Source organism: Panthera pardus, unplaced genomic scaffold, assembly GCF_024362965.1.
Source record: "Panthera pardus isolate Hobbes unplaced genomic scaffold, ASM2436296v1 HiC_scaffold_8, whole genome shotgun sequence".
Lineage (NCBI taxonomy): Eukaryota > Metazoa > Chordata > Mammalia > Carnivora > Felidae > Panthera > Panthera pardus.
In genome coordinates this window covers 8186892-8206930 of record NW_026527013.1, presented here as the reverse complement: position 1 = coordinate 8206930, position 20039 = coordinate 8186892, and the positions used below count along the sequence as shown (strand labels likewise).

General features: G+C 49.9%; 1 protein-coding gene across 4 annotated transcripts in view; it reads right to left on the bottom strand.

The window, feature by feature from the left end:
• Positions 1-8654, bottom strand: part of ILF3 (interleukin enhancer binding factor 3) — a 28477-nt gene extending 19823 nt beyond the window's left edge. For 2 of the 4 annotated variants that reach the window (XM_053896753.1, XM_053896754.1), the window contains exon 1: positions 8473-8654. The gene's annotated coding sequence lies outside the window, so the exon portion shown is untranslated. The remainder of the gene's footprint in view (positions 1-8472) is intronic. The other 2 variants (XM_019427724.2, XM_019427727.2) reach the window with 1 other exon arrangement.
• Positions 8655-20039: the final 11385 nt, after the last annotated feature.

Genomic DNA, 20039 nt, shown 5'->3' with positions numbered 1-20039 from the left:
CTTCACTCCACACGGACTATCTCTTCATGCTACACTCCTCCTCCATCACAAAAACATCAAATGCAGAAAACTTACGGTTTCAGGTGGCTGTGACCCTTTTATTTAGGGTTTTGTAGGACCGACAGTGTCTACCTTACTAAAAAGAGCTCCCCAGAGAAATGGTTGGCCTGCACCTAACACAGAAACTGCGTGAGCTGGGGTCATTTGCAGCATCAGAAAGCAAAGAGGCACTCAGACACTAATGCAGGTCATCCAAAGAACAAGGAGCTGACCTGTGAAGGCTCCCACTGGCCACATCTGGGGCAATGGATTACAAAAAACAAAACAAACATAAAATGCTTCCACCTGCACAAAGTTCTAGAACAGGCAAAACCATTCAGCAGCTACATTAGGCAGATGGTGGCAGGCACACCTGGGATGGGCGCTTTCGGGGTGATGATCACGGTCTATATCTTGGTAGGAGTTGGTATATTCAGTGGTCAAAACTACTTGAATGGTAGTCTCAAGACGTGTACGTTACTTCAAAAGAAAAAAAAGGGGGCTGTAAATAAATACTGGACTCTAGTTAATATTCAGATGGAGGACTGTAATTTTTTGCTACTTTGAAATGCATCATAAAAGTAAAGTGGATTAGACGTCAAAGAAACTCGATAAATGCATAAATAAATGTGGACTGAAGGATGACCAGAACAAAGGAAGAGATGTGTGAAACAAAAGTATAGTCAAATGTCAACGGCAGAACCTGAGCTTTATATACAGGTGGCTGTTCACTGTAAAACCATGTCACCTTCGGTATATGTTTGAGAATTTTCATAATGAGATGTTAAAAATAAACAACCTAAGGGGCGCCTGGATGGCTCAGTTGGTTAAGCATCCGACTTTGGCTCAGGTCATGATCTCGCGGTTCGTGAGTTCGGGCTCTGTGCTGACAGCTCAGATCCTGGAGCCTGCCTCGGATTCTGTGTCTCCCTCTCTCTCTCTCAAAAATAAACAAACTTTGAAAAAAATTAAAAAAAAAAAAAAAAAAACTAAAAAAAAAAAAAGAAAAAAACCCTAAATTGATTCAGCACATTAAATGCATGGAAAAGCTTGAGTCTGTAATGATACTTAAAAAAAAAAACAAAAAACCAAAACCTGGGGCGCCTGGGTGGCTCAGTCGGTTAAGCATCCGACTTCAGCTCAGGTCACGATCTCGCAATCTGTGAGTTTGAGCCCCGCGTCGGGCTCTGGGCTGACGGCTCAGAGCCTGGAGCCTGCTTCCGATTCTGTGTCTCCCTCTCTCTCTGCCCCTCCCCCGTTCATGCTCTGTCTCTCTCTGTCTCAAAATGCTCTCTCTCTGTCTCAAAAATAAATAAACATTAAAAAAAAATTAAAAAAAAAAAAAAAAAAAAAAAAAACACCCCAAACCCTACTTTGCCACTAGTGCAGAGGTGTATATCCCAACTTCCTACTCTGAAAATGGTGATTTTCCACAGTGGATGTAGGCAATCGCTGTAAGAACAAATGCCACCTGATAGACACTGGGAGTAGAGAAATCATTCTTGCACCCCTGGGTAAAAAGATGTTGTGACAAAAAACAGAAAAAAACAAACGAAAAATCCAGCCCGTCAAAAGTACCTCAAGGACACGCGTACGCCCCCAAATGCACCCGCTTTCATCGACTGTCCCGCATGTAGGTCTCCATCCGCTGCCTTCACTGTTAAAACTAAGAACGTGGGTGTGCCTCTGTCACAAGTGGCTGCATCTCTTGGTCTTCCTCTGCTCCAAGAGGCAGGCCCCAGAATGAATCCCTGAAGAGACTCACTGGGCTGTGTGGCTGGCCCTGAGCACCCCACCTGGCCCATCTGTGGAACACTCACCCCCAGGCCCTCCTCCCTTAGACCAGACCTTGGTGGTGATGCCTCCTGATTCAGGGGGACAAAGAAAGTAAGAGCACTAATTATGTGAACTAAAACAAATGCTGAAAAACTGGAGACAATGTTCCTTTGCAGGCCAACAAATCTGGCCTCCCTGGTCTCTATGCGAACCCAGACCTGTCATCCAAGCCAGCTTTTCAGAAGCTAACCGCTCTAGTCTTGAATACCAGGGAATCCCTCTCTTTAACAGACAGAGAGGTCTTCTGGGTGAACAGAAACCTCCTTTTCAAGATTTTTAGCAAAGAACACTGTTGGCAAGAGGTCCACAACACCCACCTGCTTGCCTACAGCCAACACTCCACTGGCCCCTGACAACCAAACTTTAAACAGAAGCTGCTCCTGCAACCACCTTTATGATTCAACAGCAAGGCACAAGGAAGCCTGGCTTTTTACCAGTCCAGCTCCTCTGAAAAGAAACCCAAGCGAGGAACAGGTGGAGTGGAGAATCAGGATTTTAAACATGAACTCTGGGTAGCTGGGGATGTTCTAACACGAAGGGATCAGGGTTTTTTTCCTTCTCAAATCCAGCCCACTCACAGCATGCAGAGTTACAGAAGTTTAAACCACAAAACCTTTGGCTTGCAACGTGCTGACCTCTTGCTAATTAGAACTCAACACACGGCACTTGCTGCTGAAAAAGACACATGCCCAAGTTAGTCTGTAAAATGAACGAACAGGTGCAGTGGCAACACCGCAACAGGTATAGCCCCAACTATCTATTTCACAAAGTGCTACAGCTATTCCAGCAACTCCGGGGAATTGTCCTGAAGCGGATGCTCATCTAAAAGACTGAATGGATTAAGCTTTGAAAGGATCCCAACCCCAGCTCCTGGTTTCCCCATCTCCAGAGCTATCCTATCCTGGAGCATGAAGTGAAATGACACATGCTACTCTTTAGTGACTCTGCAAACCTTTACAGATTGACATCATCAAGGACACGTGAAAAATAATTTTAACAAAGCAACCCAGCCAAAAGATGCCAACCTAAAATCTGGTTATGGATGCCACTCGGAGAAATCTGAAAATCCAACACAGATCCGAACGCTGGTGCAGTGATTCCCAATTCTGTCTGCAACAGTGTTTTTTACTGGTCCACAGGGAGGTGTAAAGTCAGGGATAATGATTTCCACAAATAGTTTCAATTTTTAAAAAATGTCCTTTTCTCTGATGAAAAAAAGGAGATGTTGTATGCTAATTAAAAACATATTTTCTGGGTGCCTGGGTAGCTTAGTCAGTTGAGCATCTGACTCTTGATTTCGGCTCAGGTCATGATCTTGCAGTTCATGAGATCGAGGGCAGAGCCTGCTTAGGATTCTCTCTCTGCCCCCCCACCCCCCCCACCCCTCCCGCTCACGCTCTCTCTCAAACAGAAACAAAAAGAAAGGGAAAAAAAGATACTTTCCTTGACTAAATATAAAGTTGACAAACACAAATTTTTCTCCAAAATGTTTCTGAAACTCCACTGGCCTCCCACGAGACCCAGGAGTCCAGGCTCACTGGTACTGTAGAGCATTCACGGGTCTTGGGAGACAGAAGCCCCACGTTTGCATCCAACTGGGCTCCCCAACCTCGCAGCTGTGGGATCCTCCGGTAAATTATCTACCTGTTCAGAGCTGTTATCAAAAAGGAAATGGCAACACTAGCTATGCCCAAGAGCTGCAAACAGTAAGGATAAAAGGTGACTTTGTGGGAAGATGCTTCATCAACTGAAAAACCGCAAATGTAATATATTAAAGGAGGAATTTCACCAACTCTCGGATGAACCGATAGAAAGGTTTTAAAATCTGCCTGTGAGAGGACATAACAGTTAAGCGTGTATCATGACTCCAGGTGGGAATTACCAAACCCTTTTCCCAACATGCTCTTCAGGCAACAAGCAGGAGAGAAGTAAGCTTAGGAAATCTTCCACACCTGGTTGGGGCAGGGGCAGGAGGGGCGACCCTCCCATGTATCCCCATGGGGAAGCCCTGGATTTTTTTCTTAACTTAGCGTGCAATATGTTTCCTTCTCCCAAAAGCATTCTTTTCCCCTCCCCAGTTACAAAGAAAAAAAGATGATCTCTCAAAGGATGTGAATCCACAGACATGTGCATTATTTTGGTGGGTAAGGGTGGCACTCTTTTCAATAAAACTACTGCAAGATAACTACAGCTTCACATGCAGTATACAAGAAATAACAGAGATCACGTGTACTCTTTAAAGCAGTTTCCCACAATGGCAACATCTTGCAAACTACAGTACAATTCATAACCACAACACTCATGGTGATACAATCAGACAGACCACTGCCATCCCAAGGATCCCTCCTGTTGCCCTTGATTGGTCATACTCACCCTTCCACCACTCCTCATATGCCTAACCCTACCAACCACTAATCCATTCACCATCCCTACAGTTCTGCCACTCCAAGAATGTTATATATATGGAATTCCAGAGTATGTAACCTTTCAGCACTGGCTTGTTTCATGCAATGTAACTGCCTCAAGATTCATCCAAGGTGTTATCAACAGCTTGCTTCTTTTGATCGCTAAGCAGTACTCCGTGGTATGGACGTATCTTGGTTTAACCATTCACCTACTGAAGGACATCTACGTGGCTTCCAGTTCTTGGCTATCAAGGATAAAGCTGCTATGAGCATTTGTGTATAGATTTTTATGTAAACATAAATGTTCCTTTCTTTGGGAGAAATGCCCAAGGGTGAAATTGCTGGGTCATTTGGCAGTTGCCTATTTACTTTCTAAGAACCCACCAAAGAGTTTTTCCAGAGCTGATTAAAAAAAGAAAAAAAAAAAAAAAGCTCTAAATAAATAAATTACGTTGAATACAAACTCAAGTAACTTCATCAAAATTGACTCAGTTCATCTTCCCTCCACTCGTCAGTTCACACACCTGCTCTGTGGGATGCGAGAAGCCCACAGACCTCCATTTACTGGACAGCTATTACTCCCCCCTGCTAGGACTCTGCACAGGTCACCCACAGGACAAATGTTTATTAAGCGCCACTATGTGCCATGGGGCCGGGCTGGTTATTTCCACATTGTTGACATCTGGACTGTTTTCTTGAATTATGAATGCGTAGCAAGGATTATTAACCTGCAAAAAATCTAGAAGTACCACTGAGAAGCAACCTAACCCGCAACATCTTATTCTTTAAACACACACAGATTCAGGTAAGAGGAAAAAAGCAGTCCAAAGGAAGCAGCAGCAAAGCAGGTGGCCTGCAAAATTATCCCAGTAAGACTGAGCTCAAACCACAATCCTAATGAAAATAAGAAGAAAGAGGACTGTTTGGAATGTCAAGGAAAATTACAATGGATCTCAAGTTGTCCATAGCACCAATTCTCACTAACTGCCCAAGATTATAAAAATAATTTGGAGCAAATGTACATACTCTAATAAAAGTTACTTCGTAACTAAATGGTCCTTAGTGTTCATATATAGCACACAAGAAAATGGTCCTTGGACAATAAACTCATCTTCCTGCTAAAAACTAGTGGCTACATGGGCGCCTGGGTGGCTCAGTTGGTTGAGCGTCCGACTCTGGATTTCGGCTGGGGTCATAATCTCATGGTTCATGGGATTGAGCCCCATGTCCAGCTCTGTGACTACATTTTTCTTCATTCCATAAGCACTCAATGAGAAAAAAAATTAAATTTCAACTGGACATCGTTTTCCCAAGACATCTGAAAACAGTAGATGTTAAAAGTCATTCTGAACTTCCAATCACAATTTATAATGGGATCACCTATAAAGTGCAACCTTGGAAAAATCTCACAGGGATTCAACAAAGCATAAAATGGCAAGGAACAATTTTTAAAAGTCAGTACACTGACAAGGCTCCGTAACAAACACCTGTCCACCATGCTCTCACTATCATTTCGATAACAATGCTAGCACCACAAAGAATCAGCACTGACTTACCCTAAACAACAGAGCAGAGAGGGAAGCTAGTGGTTTCAGACAAAACCGCCAAGTGCTGCAGCTGGAATCTGAAGGAATCTCATCCCTTCAGGGCCCCAACCTGCTTCACTGTATGTAGATTCTTGTCAAACCAATGTCTGCCTTTAACCTGAAACCCCTTCGCTAAAAACAGAAATCAAATCCTTTTTTCCCCAGGACTTGGGTGAGATAGAAAGCATCCAATATATACAGCCTAGAAAATCGTAATTCTCATGAAAGTTCAATCAAAGCAACATTCAGATAAAATGGCATGCAGATACGTGCATGTAACGTTAGATGGTGTGATTTACACATCCTTCAAAACTGCACAAAGTTAACCAACTTACTGACAGGAGGGCAAGTCCAAGGAGGTATAAACCCAAGTTTCTTGGGGAAAGGAATTATTCCTCTGAGCCATGAAAGGTGAAATCAGGAGAAACTGGGAAGGAGGGTGAGAGAGGTAAATAAGAGGGACCTGATCCAGCCCAAAGAAAACTTCTAAAGCCTTGTTTCAGAGGAACATTTCCAAGCCCCACAACTTGCTGAGGCCTACAGACAAGATGCTGCCTACTGTTTACCCAAAGAGAAGAGGCTTATAGACTTACAGAAAGCTCTTTCCTCATCACGGACTCCACCTGTTCCTACCTGGAGACGTGAAGCAGGGGGAACATGGAAAAGAGCTACCATGAAAGTGACATCAATGTATCAGCAGCGGCTCTTGCCAATGTAGTTTTTTAACAAGAATTAAAAAAAACTAAGAAACAGCCTTAGATTCTTCACTCCCGGTAATACGGACCTCGGGGAAAAAAAAAAAAAAAGCCCTCTTAAATATACTAGAAGAAGCTAAAGAATTTTTGCCTATAGACACTAGACAAGTTCAATCAGGAAAAAACAAACAAAAACTGCAATTACCCACCAGTGTTCCAAAAAGAGTATGATTCCCAGACTTGTCCAAGCTCTAGGAGTAGGGAAACTGATGAACCCACACTCGGTGCCGGCAAGGCCACGTCTGGCAGTAACTGCCAGCCTCCAATCAACTCCAAACACCAGGGCCTGCAGAGATTCCATTCACAAATCCCAGGGACCACGATCAACTCACGCGGTCAACCAAGAGCTCAGGGGCAAAGACTGCAGGACTAGGGACAGGGATAGTAACGCCTGTACCCAGGGGCCTTTTATTTATTTATTTCCCTTTTCTAGCTGTTAATGAGCTTCTGGTTCCCACACTTCATTCACAATCTGAGTGGCTGCTGTTACCTACCTACATCCCACGAGACCACACACAAAGCATCACACACAAAGCACAGTGGCAGCAGGGTGAGCAATCCAAGGAGACTCCCAGCCACAAACACCTGCGAAAGAGTCTGAAGCCCTCAATTTGAGTCCCAACTCTGAGTGGCACCTTGGGTTTCCCCCTGGAACCCAAATATGCCAAAGGCCACCCACTTTAAAGAGGAGATCATCCTAACCAATCAGAAAAAGATTCAAAACCACTGAAATACCGGAGTCCAGAAAAGAAAGGCTTATCAGGGAAACCGGTACTCCCTTATTGATCCATCACGTCCCCTGAGCAGAATCCCAAGCAACAATCAATCAACTCTGGAAATACTAAGAAATGGTTTAGCTCCCCAAGTCTAGACAATGAACTGGGGGAGAGCATGCTGATCACTGTACAACCCAGATAATTCATCCAGGCTCAGGATTAACTGTGGCAGAACTTCAACTCAGTCACTCAACTATTTAATACGGTAGAAAACTGTTTTAAACTCTCATGTTTGGGTCACAATCTTGCAAGTTTCAGTGTACCCAAATATCGCACCACATCACCATTTTGAGGGAGGATGCAAATCCTAAGCAATCCGGATAAAATTCAACATCAATGGAACACCTAAACTAATGAAAGGGAAAGCTTAAACCCTACGCCAATTTTGGGTCCTAATCTGAGGCAGGCCTGGCTGATCACAGATTGGGGAACCCCATACAACCGACAGAGACCTCCTCTGCAATCAGCGTGGGAACAGGGTCCCAAGGAGGAGGTCCGCATCTCCACGCCATGTAAGGACAAAGGCGGCGACATTTCCCGCCTCGGGAACCTGGGACTCTCCTGGAACCCGGGACGGGACAGGGACAAAGACTAAGAAGGAATGAGGAGGGGGTCGCCCCTGCTGCGCCGGCCAGGACTCTACCGGCCAAGGGGGGTGTGTGCTCCCGGCACGTGCGCGCGTGCGCGCGGGACGCAGCAACAGACAAAGCCGGGCCCGGGGGACTCGGCGGCCGGGGGCCCGGTGCGCGCGCACCCCCCGTGCGAGGCGCCGCCGCCGGCCGAGGGGCCGCGAAGGGGGGGGGCGGATGCGCGCGCACCGGGCCCTCGCCGCCGCCGCCGCCATTTTGTTTCCTCGGCACAATGGGGGAGAGTAACGGCCGAGCGCGGGAGCGAGACTGGAGAGGGAGGAATGAGCCCGGCCCTGGGGGGAGAGAACCGGGCGTAGGAGAAGAGCGCGGGGCGCCTCAGGCCTTGTCACCGCGACCCCTCAGCCGGGCCCGCGCTGAGTGGGAGGACTGGCGGGGGGAGGGGCAGAGGCGGGAGCGGGCCCAGCCGCCGCCACATTGACGCTTACCTTGTCGGCGTTCCCTTCCCCGACCGCAGCCGCCGCCGCCGCCCTCCTACCACAGCCCGCCGGGGTCTCCCCCCAAAAGCCACGCGGTGCGCACCGGGCTGCTGAGTCCAACTGCAATGGCGAGAAGAGGAGGAGGAGGAGCCGGGGCCGGGGGCGAGCGGGCGGGCGGGCGCGCGCCGGGGAGGTGCGGGCCACGTGATCGGCTGGAGCCCCGCCCCCTGCCGCCGCGTTGCCGCTTGACGCAGGCCCAGCCCGGGAGGGAGGGAGCAACGAAAAGAGATAAGGAGGTGGGCTTTAGTCACGTGGCAAGAGCGTAGCCGTTGCGTTCTGGTCACGTGGAGTCGAAACGTTTACCTCCCTTTTCGAGTCCTTGGTCATGTGACAGTGGCCAATACAGAGTCTTGGCCACGTGACAAGGACTTTGGCGCTTTCCTTTGGTATTGGTAGGTCTCCATCATGTGATATGGTCGCCGTTCTTTTTTTCAATGGCGGTTTTAAGCGGCATCACCACGTGGTTCAGGGCGAGAGGCGGAGTCTCCCCCTGCTGCTAGTTTATGCGCCTGCGTGGCTGCCATCTTACACCCGTCTGTCGCGTGTACGTTGGCGGAAACCTCTTTGAGAGGCTGTCACAAGAGTATACCTGTAGTGGCCGAATCTTGGTCCGGGAGCTTCAACCTCCATCCGAGGCTACCTGGCGGAGCTTCCTCCCATCTCCCTGTGTCTCTCGCTAGAGACCTAGAAGACCCGAGATGCAGGTGTCGGGAACGGCCGGACAGATCTTGCTGCCCCGGGACCGGCGTCGGCGAGCGCTCCAGTTCTTAAGTCCTGCAATCAAACCCCCAATGTAGTGTCCGGCTGCCCTGCCGGGCCCAGGCCTCCGCAGGGCAGAGCCGAACTACTCGAGATCTTCCAGTCGCCCTTTGACAAATGGAGAAACTGAGGCCCGACTAGAGGATTCACAGACTGCTCGTGGGAGAGCCGGGTCTGCAAGTCAGACGCTCGGCCAACCACAGCTCGGGGTTCATAAGTAAAGGCCTCAGAGCGTCTTCTGTTTTAAAGGCTAATGTTGAATTCTCCGGGGCGCTTCGTGAGATCCCCGATGTACAAACAGTATGTACAGTAAGCCCGGCGCCGCTTCAGTGTCAGAATCAAGCTAGCGCTTGACAGGCGTTACTAGGCATGTTGTCCGGTGCGATGCTGTTCAGAAGCTGCTGGGATTCGGAACAAGGAATCATTGGAAAGGTTTCCTACCTGAAAGAAGTCGTTCAAGACTTAAGGCATAACGTGGGACACGTGGGTGTCTCAGTTGGATTTTGGCTCAGGTCGTGATCTCATGGTTCGTGAGAACGAACCTGGTTGGGATTCGCTCTCTCTGCCCCTCCCCTACTCGCACCCGTGCTCTCTCTTACTCAAAATCCATAAATAAACTTAAAAAGATTTAAGGCATAATAACGATTTTCCTAGCAAAGATGTAGGGACGGTGCAGCTCCTTTGTTAATGACACAAGACCCATCGTCTGTTCCAGATTTGAGTCCCCTGTGTGACCAAAAACTACCTCTCTGAGCCTTCATTTCCTTTCTACAAAACGTTGGTTAAAAAAAATTAATGTTTATTTCTGAGAGAGATAGAGTGCAAGCGGGGGAGGGGCAGAGAAAGAGAGAGGGAGACACGGAGTCTGAAGCAGGCTCCAGGCCCTGAGCTGTCAGCACAGAGCCAGACGTGGGGCTTGAACCCTCGAGCGAACCGTGAGATCATGATGACCTGAGCCGAAAGTCGGGTGCTTAACTGACTGAGCCACCCAGGCGCCCTAATGGTGATTTTTTTTTTAATTTTTTTTTAACATTTATTTATTTTTGAGACAGAGAGAGACAGAGCATGAACGGGGATGGGGCAGAGAGAGAGGGAGACACAGAATCGGAAGCAGGCTCCAGGCTCTGAGCCGTCAGCCCAGAGCCCGACGCGGGGCTCGAACTCACGGACCGCGAGATGGTGACCTGAGCCGAAGTCGGACGCTCAACCGACTGAGCCACCCAGGCGCCCCATGGTGATTTTTTTTTAAAGCACTTGGCACATTTCTGTGTCTCGAATAAATGTCTCAGTTATTTAAAAGGTAAGGTGTAAAAAATGTTACTAAAATGGATGCACACTGTACCTACTGCCTCTCTGTTTACACTTTACTGAGGGTTTTGAACGGATAATGTATTCGCCTGATGCAAGCTATCAAATATGCAAGAGTGTGAAAGGACAAAACCCATCCGCCTCCTCCCTACTTCTTGGCAGCCATTGTGAAGTTTTTTGTTTTACTCCCAGAGAGGCTTAATTATGTGTGTGTATTTTTTTTTTCTGTTTTTCACGCAAATACTCAGCATCTTGCCCACCCCCCCCCCCACACACACACACTTGAAGAGCTTTCCTAAATAGAGCTTAAGAGTGAAGAAAGGTACGGTAAATTTAATGGTCCATGTATTCAGGTAAAATTGGTTAAAGGAAGTTTAGATTGTGTAAGGTCACCCTGACAAGGTGATAACCGGCTGTAACAAGTTAGAGACCGGCAATTACGGACACCAGGGAACTGGCTCCGAGGGGTGCGACTCCACTGAGCTAACAGCGCTACCAAGTGGCAAAACAGGGAAGGTGTCTGGTTTTCTGACTCCCAAGTCCATGGCTGGGTAGATTTCTGAAGAACTTGCTTTTGAGGCTCTCAAGGCAGCCCCTGTGAAAGGGGCTCCATACGCATAAAGGGGTAGGTAGGATCGTGGTTACAAGCAAAGCCTTTAGATCAAACTACAATCTCCGCAGAGTAGCCCAGGACAGGTTTGGAGAGTTCTTTGAATCTCAAGAGTCTGCTGAGGCTCTGTGAAGTGAGTGCTAGGGAACCTGTTATGGTTCCGATTGTCACCTGCTGGGACTGGTGCCTCGCACAACCTGGGTTTTGTAGGAAGAGATGCTGGGCTGCAGTTGAAGCCCTTAACAAACAAGTGCATTCTGTTGGGGCCACTCACCAGGAGCTGCGGGATAAGAGGTTTTCAGCGCAATCTTTGTAATTTTCCTTCATGTTTATATATTTTTGAGAGAGACAGTGCAAGAGTGGGAGGGGCAGAAAGAGAGAGGGAGACGCAGAATCTGAAGCAGGCTCCAGGCTCAGAGCTGCCAGCACAGCCCAACGCGGTGCTCAGACTCGCGAACCGCGAGATCATGACCTGAGCCGTGACCTGACCCGAAGTCAGACGTTTAACCGACTGAGCCACCCAGGCACCCCTCAGCCCGATCTTTGGACAAGCTACATCCATCCTGCTCCTTGTCTGTGTTCTCTCCTTGGTCATCATGTGCAAGACTGAAGCCCCAAGGCGCCAGCTGCCCTCTCTTGCCCCTTCTTCTCCACCCTGACCCAGCCTTCCACTACCACCCTTGCCTTTCCACTGCTTCCTGTTTAACAACCCCAGTATGCACCGTCTCTCACCTCCCTGCCCTGACCGATGGGCGCTGTCATCTGGCTGTGCACCCCCTCTCCCCGTTACAGCCTCTTTCTCAGTGGCTGAAGAGTACGGTCTGTCCCCTCCCCTCGCATTCCCTCTGTCTAGACAGGCTCTGTCATCATCGGGGACTGAAGTGTTCTCACGGACGTGCTCTCCTTTCTTTGCCTTCCTCCTCATCAGAGATTTCTCCTACTCCAGCCTCCTACCCCCAGTCCCACTGAGGAACTTTTCCTCCTGAAACCTTTTGGACCCGTGTCTCCTCCCTTCCTCCCCCTTCAGTGGGGTGGACGTGGGTTCACCACAGTGCTGTGGGGAACTTCATTTGATGAGTCCCTGGTGTCACATTCTGAAACTAAGCCCATGGCTTGACTGCAGTGATTGGCTTAGGAGTGAGTGACCGAAATCCAGCCAGTCAGAGCCCGTGAGCACCAGGCTGGGGACTTTAGAGGCAGGAGAAGCCCTTGTTTCTCTGATCTTGAAGCCAGGGAAATACAAGGTGTGGCGGGGGTGGGGGGGGTGGGGGGGGGGGCAGGGAGTGTACTTTGATGAAAGAGAATGAAACCAACAAGGAAGAAAACTCAGTTAAAAGATGGAGCAAGAAAACAACTTGATGTTTGCTCCCAAAATTAAGCAAAATGAACGTTTCCAGCACTTCCATTTCTGAGTATATGCCCACAAGAAATGAAAGCGGGTACTCCAGATACTTCCTTCCACACCCCTGTTCACAGCCTGATTCACAATAGCCAAAATGTGGAATTAACCCAAGTGTCCGTCGATGGATGAATGCATCAACAGACCGTGATGTATGCAGACAGTGGAATGTTAAATATTATTCCGCCTTAAAAGAGAAGGAGGAGCGCCTGGGTGGCTCAGTCGGTTAAGCATCCAACGTCAGCTCGGGTCATGATCTCGTGGTTCATGAGTTCAGGCCCCACATCGGGCTCTGCGCTGACAGCTCAGAGCCTGGAGCCTGCTTCCGATTCTGTGTCTCCCTCTCTCTGCCCGCCCCCTCAAAAATAAATAAACATTTTTAAAAATTAGAAAAAAAGAAACTGTGACATATTCCACAACGTGGATGAACCTAGAGGATGTTATGTTAAATGAAATAAGCCAGACCCAAAAGGCTAAATACTGTACGATTCCATTCATATGCAGTGTCTAGATCCATAGAGGCAGAAAGTAGAACGGTGGGTGCCTGCAGGAGGGGGAGTTTGTGTTTAATGGGGACGGAGTTTTCGTTTGGGAAGAAGAAAAAGTTCTGGACATGGAGGTGGTGATGCTTTTGCACCAAACTGTGAATGTGCTCAATGTCACCGAGCTGCACACTTAAAAACGGTTTGGGGGGTAATTTTTATGTGTGTTTTACGGCAATATTTGAAAGATTTTATTTTGGCTCCGTGCCCAACGTGGCTTGAACTCACGGCCCTGAGATCGAGAGTTGCATGCTGTATGGACTGAGCCAGCAAGGCGCCCCGGCAATGCTTCAAAAGCAAAAGATGCGGTGAAAGTGGAGTCAAGTCAGGGCCACATCGGTTGGAGCCCCAGGATGCTGAGACTTGGGGGGAAACATTGGCGTGGCCACACAGTGACGCCGTCATACGGGCCAAGCGGATGCAGGACCCCAACCAGGTGGAGTTCGTCGTCTTCACCCTCCAGGACCCGCTTGGCCATCCTGAAGTTGCTGCCGTTCTAGTTCTTGCTCTCGCTGCCGTGTCACAGAGCAGCCGGCTACCCGGGACCTTGGCCTGCTGGGTCTCCGTTTCCCACTTTGTTCTTCTGAGAACCAAGATTTCCCTTAGGGAACCACCCCTCTGCCATTTTGTTCTCCCACCGCCCAGCCTCTGCCCTGGATCTGGCTGATCAGAGCCCCACTTCTTACCTGGCCCAAGAATGGTTCAGACGTGGTGTTTTCGGCAAAACCGGCCAGGGCATAGGCAGTTCTGGGACTTGCCTCCAGTCTTCTGAGAAAGAAAAGGTCTGGGGCACCTGGGTGGCTCAGTTGGTTGAGCATCAACTTCGGCTCAGGTCATGATCTCACGGTTTGTGAGTTCGAGCCCCGCGTCGGGCTCTGCTGACAGCTTGGAGCCTGGAACCTGCTTTGGATTCTGTGTCTCCCTCTCTGCCCCTCCTCCGTTTTCTCTCTCTCTCTCTCCCTCTCTCTCTCAAGAATAAATAAACATGGAAGGAAGGAAGAAAAAGAAAGAGAAAGAGAGAAAGGAAGGGAGGGAGGGAGAAAGAAAGAAAGAGAAAAAGGAAAGAAGGAAGGAAGGAAGGAAGGAAGGAAGGAAGGAAGGAAGGAAGGAAGGAAGAGGCCTTTCTGACCTGGCAGCTGGGCTGGGAGGGTGTGAGCCTGGAATACAGTGTGATGAGCCTTTCCACACCTTCCTCCAAGCATCCTGTCGCCTCAGGGCCTTTGCTCTGCTACACACTCTGCCTGAAATACTCTCTTCCCTCGGGCATTCAGAGCCCTCTCCCTCTCTTCCCTGAGTCTCTGCTCCAGTGTCCCACCTCAGAGACGCCCAGCTGCCCTAACCACCATTTCTTAAACAGCACTGCCAGATTATCCTGCTTTGTGTTACTTCAAAGTGTTTATCATCACCCGTTATACAGTTATTATCTGTTTCTCTTTAGCTAGAGAGGAAACTCTTGAGACCAGGGAACATGGTCCTTGTTCACCCTGGCTTAGAACAGTCGAAACAGGGAAGAAGTGAGTGAGTGGGTCACCCACCATGCCTGGCCCCCACTGCACCCAAGTCAGCCCAACCTCATGGACAGGAGCCAAATAGGAAACTCCCATTTCCCTTAAGCCACTTTTTTTTATTTTTATTTTAAACTGCACTATTATTTTTTTAAGTTTGTTTATTTTGAGAGAGAGAGAGAATTCCAAGCAGGTTCCACACTGTTAGTGCAGAGCCCGATGTGGGGCTCGAACCCATGAACCGTGGGGTCGTGACCTGAGCTGAAACCAAGAGTCAGATGCCCAACCAGCCGAGACACCCAGGCACCCTAAGCCACTTTTTTTTTTTTTCAGTGAAGGTGTAATATACACAATCATTTAAGTGTACGTCTTGGTAAATGTTTACATACACACGCCTGTGTAAGCACCACCCCGATCAAAATAAGGGACATTGGCACCCACCCTCCCCCAGGAAGTTCCCTCCTGCTGTCCTAGCCAATCCCTGTCCCTATTACATCACCAGATTAGTTTTACCTGTTCCAGAATGTTATAGGACTGGGAGACATCTTTGTATCTGTTAGTTGCCTGAGCCACTTTTGAGATTTCTGCCACCCTGTAACTGGCCAGCACACCTGTGCCTGTGTGCCTCGCTTCTAACAGGGCAGTGGTCTCCGTCCCCCTGGCCCGGCCTCATCGCTCCAAGAATTCCGAATCTCTACCTCTCAGAGTTGCAAACCACAGAAATGAACGCTGGCCAACCCGAGCAGAAAGGAGCTTGAGTCTAGCCTGCTGGTAACAGACCATCTGAGAGGGTCGGAGAAGCAGGCATTGAGGCTGTGCAGCCAGGAGCTGCTGCTGGGGACACAGTAAACGAACCACCCCATGGCCCTCCCGTCGCGGAGCAGACTGCGATGGGGAGGCAGGTGCTACACAATAGGCAAAGTATGTAATATGTCCCACGGTGGCAAGTGCAGTGGGCCAAATACAGCCGGGGGGTGGGGGGGTGGGGTGCGGGACTGGGGCAGGTGCAATTGTAAGTTAGGCATTGCACAAGAAAGTCCTTATGGGGAGCTGAGGGACTGAGACCAAGTAGATTGCCGGGAGGTGAATGTTCCGGGCAGAGGGAACGGCCGGTACAAAGTCCCGGAGGTTGGTAGCGCTTGTGGAAGGAGCAGCAGAGGCCTGAGGGGCTGGAATGGGGCCAGTGTGGGAGGAGTTGGGGAGGGCCGTCCAAGAAAGGGTGGATAGGTCCTGCAGGTCCCCGGAGACCCACACGGAGACCTCGGCTTTCACCCCAAGTGCTTTGAAAGCGGTGGGTGGAGAGCTAGCATCCGTCCCTCCCGTGTCTGCCCCTGCACATACCCACAAGCCCCTGCTCCTCCGACGAAATGCACTCTGTTCCTACACCTCACACCTCGGCAAGTCTGCGAAAGAAAAAGAAGACACTCACAATGCTCACAATGCTCATTCACGCAGTGCTCTCCCAATTTTTCACACCTAGTTATGGCTTCCAGCATCTCCCTGCGCTCTGCTCTCAGCTGATGACCTTCCTCCTTCCTGCACTAGAAAATAGTCGCTCCCGTTCATTTGCACCCACACTAAAGCCAGGAGCGCTTGTGCCGCCACTCTCTGGCTCTCCCCCGAGTCCGAGTCCATCCGCTTTTGCTTTTTCCCTCTCCCCAGAGCTCCGCCTCGCCTCTCTCTACACTCACTCCCCAGGTGATCTCAGCCAGCCCCTGACTTGAAAGACAAACGCCGAGCGTTCCGCTTAAATGCCTCCGGCCTAGAATTCCTTTGTGAGGTCCTGACACACACATCCAACCATCTATGTGCAAATCCAAAACGAACCTACCTGCCCAGATCCCTTCAGCTCTGCTTTCTTTTCTCTTTGTCCGGGCTCTGTGTGCTTTTGCACGACTGCCTGGACACCAACTCTTCCCCAGAGAACTGCTCCGGGTTCTGGACAACATTGCCAACACACTCAAGAGGATCAGACCAGGGGCCCCCGGGTGGCTCAGTCGGTTAAGTGTCTGACTCTTGATTTTGGCTCAGGTCATGATCTCATGGTTTGTGAGTTCGAACCCTGTGTCGGGCTCTGCGCTGTGTGGAGCCTGCTTGGCATTCTCTCTCTCTCCCTCTCTCTCTGCCCTTCCCCCACTTGCTCACACATGCTCTCCCTCCCTCTCTCTCTCTCAAAATAAATAAACATTTTTTAAAAATTAAAAAAAAATAGAGGATCGACTGGGTCACACTGGACACTTTGCCTGCACACTCAAGAGAACCAGAAGTGCCTGGGATTGTAGGTGCCCGGGGCCACCTTTAGTCAGTGACCTACCAGTTCAGGACAGCCCCGGGATGTGACCTCCTCCCAAGCTCCCTGCGGGATCAGGCCACAAGTGCCCTCCCAGGACTCTTGTCTGAGCTTGCCCCCTCTCAGCCCTGCTTCCTCCTGCTTCTTTGACTCCTCTCTTTCTTGCACATGCAATCAAACAGGTGAGCTCTGTCTTCAAATTACATCCAAAATCTGCAGGCTTTTCATCACCTTCACCAAGACCACCTGAGTCCAGTCCCGCCATCAGCACGTGCCCAGATTAGTGCAGGTTACTCCTTTTTTTAATCTTTTTTTTTTTTTTTTTTTTTATAAGTAGGCTCCACATCCAGCATGGGGCTCAAACTCATGACCCTGAGACCAAGAATTGCATGGTCCACCCGCTGAGCCAGCCAGGCACCCCCGCAGTAATGTAACTTCACTGGTTTTCCTGTTTCTGCTTCTGTGTGATACAGTCTCAGAACACAGCAGCCAGGGAGTTTGGAGCATGTGTAAGAGACTGGGAACTTACATGCTGACGTGTACTGATATACTAATAACAACGGGTAACGCTGTGTACTTCCCCCAGACCAGGCACTATGCTAAGCCCCTTGTAGTCACTCAGCTGTTCTGTGCCTGTATAGTGAGTACCTGCTGTATACCACACACCCTGCCTGGCTCTAGTTTAAGGTGGTAAAAAAGGGGCAAGATCGGTGTCCCCTTACAGCTGACATTCTGGGTGGGGAGGCTAACAATTATTAAGTGAAAATACAAATAGATAATTGCAGATTGTGACAAATGCCATGAAAAAGAAAGAGAAAGAGGGTGATGTGTGGTCACCAAGATAAGCCAACCTCAGACAAGCACAGAAGGCTTCCTGGAGGAGGTGACCCCTGAGCTGAAAGCCAAAGGATGAGGAGCTAGCCACACAAAGGGCCAAGTGGGGAGCATTTCAGGCACAAGCCCTGGGGCCAGGGTGTCTGGAAGGGTCAGCAAGGCAGGGGTGATGGGGAAGGTGGGGCAGCGCCTCGTGGGCTGGAGGGAAGACTCGGGCTTTTCACTTTTATTTTTATTTGTGAACATTTATTTATTTTTGAGAGACAGAGCGTGAGCTGGGGAGGTGCAGAGAGAGGGAGATACAGAATCCGAAGCAGGCTCCAGGCTCTGAGCTGTCAGCACAGAGCCCGACGTGGGGCTTGAACCCACAAACCACGAGATCATGACCCGAGCTGAAGTTGGATGCTAAACCGACTGAACCACCCAGGCGCTCCTTTGACTTTTCACTCTGAATAAGGAGGAAGCCATGCGGGGTTCTTAAGCAAAGAAGGGGTGTGAACTCACTAGGGTGTTCACAAGCATCCTTCTGCACCTGTGTGGGGAACTGTGGAGAAGGGGGGGGGGATGGCAGGAATCAGGGACCAGGGCAGGGGACAGCATTGGTTCAGGTGATGATAACAGGGGCTGGGAGCTGAAGATAATGGATAGAAGTGAGCAGATTTAGGGGATATTTTGGAGGCGGGGCTAACAGGAACTGGGGACAGGGAAAAGACCAAACTCAGACAATCCAGGTGAACAGGGGACCCCAGAAAGTGTCCGTATGGAGTAGCGGGAAGGTCTGGGGTCAAGGAGACCAGGGTTGAATTGCCTTCTAAGCCACTTTCCCACTGTGCCACCTTTAGAAATGTAGCCCATCCACCTGGGTGGCTCAGTTGGTTAAGCGTCCGACTTCAGCTCAGGTCATGATCTCGTGGTTTGTGAGTTCAAGCCCCGCGTCGGGCTCTGTGCTGACAGCTCAGAGCCCGGAGCCTGCTTTGGATTCTGTGTCTCCCTCTCTCTCTGCCCTTGCCGTGTTTGCACTCTGTCTCTGTTTCTCAAAAAGTGAAGAAACATTAAAAACAAGTATTAAAAAAAAAACGTAGCCCATTCTCCAGGTCTTAATTATTGAGGAGAGTGATAAAAGTGGTCCATGGGGACGCCCCGGTGGCTCAGTCGATTAAGCGTCTTACTCTTGAGTTCGGCTCAGGTCATGATCTCATAGTCCGGTTTTTGAGTTTGAGCCCCTCCTCAGGCTCTGTGGTGATGCAGAACCCGCTTAGAATTTTCTCTCCCTCTCTCTGCCCCTCTCCCACTTACGGAAGTTCCCTCTCTCAAAATAAATCAACTTTAAGAAAAAAACATGGTATACGGTATGCAGGTAGGAAGTACTCAAAAAATGGTGGCTGTTTAAGAAAAAATTACAAGGGCAGGGATATAGAGAAAGGCGGCAAAGCGGGACAGTGTGGGACAGAGGGCCCAGAGGTGGGCAGATAGCTTGCACCAGGGGGCAGCAGTGAGCCCCTAGGCAGCAGGACAGGGTTCAGTTCTTTGCAGTTCTGCGGGCCCAAAGGGGCTGGACTAGACTGTGGGTGCCTCAGGTGCCTGGGCCTGGGGACAAAGGCCATGTGACTGAGGAGGTGGGGGGGAAGACAGGCCATCGTCGCCTTCTGGAGTGTAGGGATGAGAACCTAATAAGGGCTATTTGTTCAGAAGAAACCTGAGCTACCCGCAGGGTACCAGGGTACCATTCGGGCTGACTCGGGGCCAGCAGACAGAAGGCTCCCTGCCCTCCCTCCTTCCCCTGAGAGCCTCGCCCCAGCTCAGAGAATGAATCCCAGGACAGTCAAAGCTGGGGTTCCCCCTACCAGCCTCCTACTCACTCCACAAACACTCCAGGCCCGGGCTCTGTACAATAGGCACTTTATTAGTGGTTGGAATGCAGTTGTGCAGACAGAACGAGGGGGCCTGAGGGATGGCGGGCAGACACAAGAGCCTGGGACCCCAGGCCTGGGTTTCTCCCTCTTCCGGACCCTAACACGGTGCTGATGAAGTCAGGGGCCGGGGACGTGGCGAAGGGGGAACCAGGAGACCAGGTCCATGGAGTTCCACCAATTTGGCAAAAGAATCCTCAAGGCGAGGTGACTGCGCAGAGGCGGCCCGGTTTGCTCACGGCATCTGCCCCCACCCACCCCTTCCCCTGAAATCGCCCCTTGGGGGATTCAGGTTCTTTCTCTCTTACAAAGAGAGCTGTGTCAGTAGCTGGCAGGAGAAGGGGGGAAATCGGGCCCAA